We start from the raw sequence: 6,322 nt of genomic DNA, 5'->3' as shown, positions 1-6,322 counted from the left end.
TGTTAATGAATTTTTAAAAACATTCTTCCATGGGATGTCAGTACTGTTGCAATTTTTGTCCATCCCTAATTGTCGTTTGACTGTGTGGCTCACTGGGCCATTTCAAAGGGCAGTTGAGCATCAGCAACAATGCTATAGATCAGACTGGTCAAGGACAGCAGATTTTCTCCAGACGTCACCGCCACTGAGTCTAGGTTTCAGTTTCAAACTGTTAACTGAATTTAAATTTGATCAGTTGCATGATGGTATTTGAACTGTTATGTTCAGAGCATTAACCGTAGGCCACTGGGTTATTAGCAATGGTGACAATAATACAATGGCAGGCCACTGTTTTCACTTAATCCAATCTCTGAAAGTGCATATTACATGTGCTGCCTCATGACTGTGAGCCTGACTTCTGTATACTAAAGCTTACAGATATGAGTACACTTGGCCCTAATCTTTGCAAATGGAAATAACAAATGCTGCACTTGTTTCAATTCAAGAAATAAATGATAGCTATTGTGATTCTTTGGTCAAGGTGACATCTTGATCAATCGGAGTCAACCTGTCTTGTTTAAAATTTATGCTCACCCAGCATTGCCTTTTGTGTAGGGCACTGCTTGTCATTGGCCACTCGGGGTTTTACTGTCTTCCTGGTAGTGGAAATTGAAGAAAGATTCGTACACCTTCTGTCTCTCACACCTGCGTGTGCGCGCACAATGGGTGCTGGGGAAAAAAATAAGCACTACCAAGAAAAAAACGGGTTATCACAGCATTGCCTTTTGTGAAGGGCACTGTTTGTCACTGGCCACTCGGGTGTTTTCCAAAAGAAGAGAAAATAAGAGGAAAAAGGGAAAAAAAAATGTTTTCCCTTTTGATTTAATCCCTGCCCTCCCCTTCACTGTTTGATCACACAGCATTGCCTTTTGTGACAAGTGGCTTACCACTGGTCACTCGGGTGTTTTCCTTTCTTCCTGGTGCTGGAAACAGAATAAAGATTTGTGCACCTTGTGTCTTTCACTGTGTCATACCTGCACACACACAACATGGGTGCTGGGAGAAAAAATAAGCACTATCGCAGTTAGGTGGTAGTGTGGGGGTTAAAAAGAAACAAAGAAAAAATAAATGTTATCCCTTTTGATTTAACCCCTGCCCTCCCCTTCACTGTTTATCACACAGCATTGCCCTTTGCTGTGAAGGGCACTGCTTGTCACAGTCTACTCGGGTGTTTCCTTTCTTCCTGGTGGTGGAAACTGAATAAAGGTTTGTGCACCTTGCATCTTTCACTGTGTCTCACACTGCATACACACAACATAGGTGCTGGGGAAAAAATAAGCACTACTGCAGTTAGGCAGTAGTGTGGGGGTTTAAAAAAAATAGAAATGTCAGAGGTTCTGTTCACTCTGAGAGCTGGCTCTGAGGGAATTGAATCAGTGTCAAGGACCCTCTAAATGTAAATAAAGGGGGACTTGGTGATGGGATACTGGCCTCAATAAGAAGAAAAAAAATGTTATCCCTTTACATTAGAATCTCTGTGAATTGTACTGACATGCAAAATGAAAAAGTTTCATGAAACAATTTTTTTCTGTAATGCTTCAGTTCTGTTCTACAAAATAGCTTTAAAATGATATTAGTTAAAAAGTGGTACAGGTCAATTTAGTAGGATTGATAATTGACAAGATCTTGGGATGCTGACCTACATGCCACATTCTTAAGAGATGTGGTGGTAGCAATGTTCTGTGCTTATCTTGCAAAATTCTATGGACTTTTGTTTAATGTCTAGAGATTGGAATTTGCGACTGTAATCCAAAAGTTTAAAGGAGCAGGAGAGAAAACTGGGAATTACTGGGTTGTTAGCCTGACTTCAGTCGTCAGGAAAGTACGAGAGTAGTAGAGGGTTATGGCGACTAGACACTTGGGGGAAAAATGGATCTGTTTTGGCAGAGTCAGTGTGGATTTATAAAAGGGAAATTATGTTTGACAGACCTTTTACATTTCTTTTTGAGGATGTTAGTGGGATGAAGGGAGAGTGTGTATTTGGATTTTCAGAAGGCTTTTAATAAGGTCATAGAGATATACAGCATGGAAATAGACTCTTCAGGCTAACTTGTCCAGACTGTCCAAATATCCTAAATTAATCTAGTCTCATTTGGCCCATATTCCTCTAAACCCTTCCTATTCATATACCCATCCAGGTGCCTTTTAAATGTCGCAATTGTACCAGCCTTCACCACTTCCTCTGGCAGCTCATTCCATACATGTGCTGCCCTCTGCTGAAAAAGTTGCCCTTTTAAATCTTTTCCCCTCACCTTTAAACCTATGCCCTGTAGTTTTGAACTCAGGTTTAACTTAACTGTTTATTCAGTTACTGGTCTTGAGAGCTTGATGGCCTTTGAGGGCACTGACACACTGCTAAAACTTTCTTATCTTCAAATAACCCCCTTCAGGGTTCTTAACACTTCAGGTCTGGACTCTTCAAACTAAAACCATTATATTGAGGTAAGCTAATTCCTAACTGTTCTGAACTAATCCTTTCCCTAGAAGGAACTGTACTTCCATCTGACAGCAGCTTGATTTCTGTGAACTGATACAAAGGATTTCCAATCTATGGGATTTTCCCCAAATAAAAATTAATTCTTGATTATCTTAAACCAAAAACGAGCAAATGTCATTCACTGTTTACTCTCTTTGATTATAAAACTGTTGCAGTATATTCAAACTCCGTTTTATCACTGCAGGAGGGCTCCAGGCATCTATTCTCAGGCACATACTGGTTTTAAATGAGGACTCCAGAAATAGAAATAAATGAATTATTAAATATCCTAATGCACATAGACCAAAGCCAGTATACCACCAATTTGAAATCATTATATATATATATACATATCACTTAGATTTGATTCAATTCGATTCTCTACAGTGTAGAAACAGGCCCTTTGGCCCAACAAGTCCACATTGCCCCTCCGAACAGAAACCCACCCAAACCCATTCCCCTACCCTATCTTTACCCCTGACTAATACACCTAACACCATGGGCAATTTAGCATAGCCAATTCACCTGTATTACATCACAGTAGGATTGGGTGGTTGGACAGGTAGTGATTGGAGTTTATAAGAATGCAGGATTATCCCATAGTTTGTTCTGTTTTAATAATGCCATGGATACCCATTGATGATGTTGCCATAAGATCCCCACTACTCTCAGCTCCTGGAAACTTCTTTGTTGGATTCCATGAGACATGTCTCCGATGGAATGATTCCTAACCTCCTACCCCTTGGGTGTCTCTGAAATTGTGTTTGCATTCCACATGTGAGATTTTCCTTACACTTCTTAATGGGGCCCATTCTGTGCTGAAATTCACCTTTGAAATGAAGCAATTAACTAAGCTCTCTTTCCTTGAAGCCAGGGACTGTCTACTTCTGTCTACTGCATAGTTTCTGGTTTGCAATCAGTAATTCACTGATTTTCAGTTGCTTCGAATCAGCCCAGCACCTGGTTCTGACACTGGACTTCCTTCGGAAACGTGAAATGAAGAAGGCAGTAGTCAGGTGTTTCAGGGCAAAAGAATCCCTTTATTTAAATGTAAAAAAAATGTAAGTATGACTCAAAAAATAAAAGGCAAACGCAATAAAAGAATGAAATTAATACAATTATACAGAGGACAGTAATTAAATACACTCTCAAACAAAGGTTACAACACTATTCAAAGCTAAACAGCAATTTTAATCACAGGCACTTTCTTCAGGCTTCCTACCATTGCAGTCCCTGAATTACCATCACTTTCCCTTGTTGCTAGCTAGGTAAGAAACTTTGGGATCTTGGGAGTTTCAGCTCACCACGAGGGAAAACACCATTTTAAAATGTTATCCAGTTGTTGAGGTTCTTGCCGTCTATTCTCTTGGCTTGGAACAGGTCTGCATCTGGAAGCTCTTCTTCTGATAGCGTTTGGTTGGCTTCAGTTACCTGGTGAAGGAGCAATGCATGGAAAGCTAATGCTTTCAAATAAACCTGTTGGACTATAACCTGGTGAATGATATTTAGCTTTGTCCACCCCAGTCCAACACCAGCTCCTACATATCATGTAAGATTGGATGGTTGGACAGGTAGTGATTGGAGTTTATAAGAATGCAGGATTATCCCATAGTTGTGTTCAGTTTTAATAATGTTACTCAGATTGGGGCTAGCAGTTATATAGACTATGTACCCCCTTATCTACTCTCAAATATGTGTTGTCATTGTGCTTTTGTTGAAAATCACACAACACCAGGTTATAGTTCAACAAGTTTATTTGAAAGTACAGGTAGACAATCCTTCATCTGAAATCCGAAAAGTTCCAAAATCTGAAGGTTCTTTTGTGAAGTTTTTATCTCATTAACACTCAGATGTGACGTGTGGGCATGTGTGCCAGCACTGGCAGACCTTCATTCTGTTTCAGGACCTGTTTTACTCACAATGCGTCTGCTGTTTGGTAACATTTTTAAAAAATTTTATCATCAAGCTGTCACTTATTCTGAAATTCAAAAAATTCTGAATTCCGAAAACCAGCCGATCCCAAGCATTTCGGGTAAAGGATTGTGCACCTGTATTAGCTTTTGGAGGGCTGCTCCTTCATCAGTTAGCTGTGGAACAAGATCATAAAACACAGAATTTCTAGCAAAAGATTACACTGTCGTGTAACTGAAACAATATATTGAACAAACCTAGATCGCTGTGAAGACTTTCATGTTTTAGAATGGGTTGTAGGTTTCCTTCATCAGGTAACAGTGGGACAGGATCATGACACATAATTTATAGCAAAAGATTACAGTATCATGCAACTGAAATGATATACTGAACAAACATAGATTGCTGTTAAGTGTTTCGTATTTTAGAGTGGGTTGCAAGGTTTCTGTTCATTAATATTTAAATCCAAGAACTTCCTTTAAGTCACATTCTTGAGATAACTAAAGGTTTATGAAAAATGTGACATCTCAGCTCAGAACATGCATTAAAGGTGCAAGGTTACAGTCTGTCTCTGTCCCAATCTTAGTCAGACCATTGCTATTTCCATAGTAGGAATTTATAAAATATTATACAGATTGACTGCCTGCATTGACCAGGAGAAAGTGAGGCCTGCAGATGCTGAAGTTCAGACTTGAAAAGCGTAGTGCTGGAAAAGCACAGCTGGTCAAGCAGCACCCGAGGAGCATGAGAGTCGACATTTCGAGCATGAATGCAGGCAATCAATCCATGTAATGTTTTATAAATTCCTACTTTGGAAATAGAACCAGTCTGACTTCAAGGTTGGGATACAGACAGACTCTAACCTTACACCTTTAAGGTGTTGTCTTCGCTGAGACGTCACCTTTTTTTTATTAAAACCTTAAGTTGTCTCAAGAATATGACTTAAAAGAAGTTCTGGGATTTACATATCAATGAACAGAAACCTTGCAACCCACTCTAAAAGACGAAACACTTAACAGCAATCTACGTTTGTTCAGTATATCATTTCAGTTGCATGATACTGTAATTTTTTGCTATAAATTATGTGTCATGATCCTGTCCCACTGTTACCTGATGAAGGAGCAGCGCTTCGAAAGTTAGTGCTTCCAAATAAACCCGATAGACTATAACCTGGCATTGTGTGAATTTTAACTTTGTCCACCCCAATCCATTAGTGCCTCCTCCACATCATTGTGTTTTTGGTGTCCCCTGTAGAAGTCAGTTGGTTTCCTGATAGTTATGAGTGGGTGTGAATGTATTTTGATTAAGCAGAATGTCAGTATCACTGTGCATACATACATTTCTAAAAATCAGCACCACCTGATGAATAGGCAGCACCTCGAAAACTAATACTTCCAAATAAACCTCAATTATCCAAATATTAATTATGCGAATATCAGATTATCCGAAGGAGATCTCAAGGTCCCAATAGAAACATTATATCAAAGAGCTGTGTCAATCCTGATTGTGTCTTTTGTTTAGAGGTGCAATGATTAAAAACAAACTTGGCTCACTGAAATGCTGCCGAAAACAGTCCTGGACAGTCCAGGCACCATCTACAAATGACTGACCTCCCGCCCTCTCTCTCTGTCCCCACACTTCCCCTGGAGTTCTACACAGGGGTGAACCCTAAAGCCCCCTTCTCCAGATAATCTCTCCAACATTGTCCTGTACAGGTGTGTGTGTGTGTGTGTGTGTGTGTGTGTGTGTGTGTGTGTGTGTGTGTCATTATGAGTATCTGTGAGAGAGAGTGCTATTTGGAGACACCCTACAAAGGCCCTAGCAGTCTTGGTGTTGGTACACAGTCCAGCTGTCCCAGAAGAGGGGGCGTGCGAAAAGGGGTTGGGGGAGGTTTTG

Source organism: Hemiscyllium ocellatum, chromosome 22 (assembly GCF_020745735.1).
Source record: "Hemiscyllium ocellatum isolate sHemOce1 chromosome 22, sHemOce1.pat.X.cur, whole genome shotgun sequence".
Classification (NCBI taxonomy): domain Eukaryota; kingdom Metazoa; phylum Chordata; class Chondrichthyes; order Orectolobiformes; family Hemiscylliidae; genus Hemiscyllium; species Hemiscyllium ocellatum.
Note: the sequence above shows the minus strand (reverse complement) of the source record.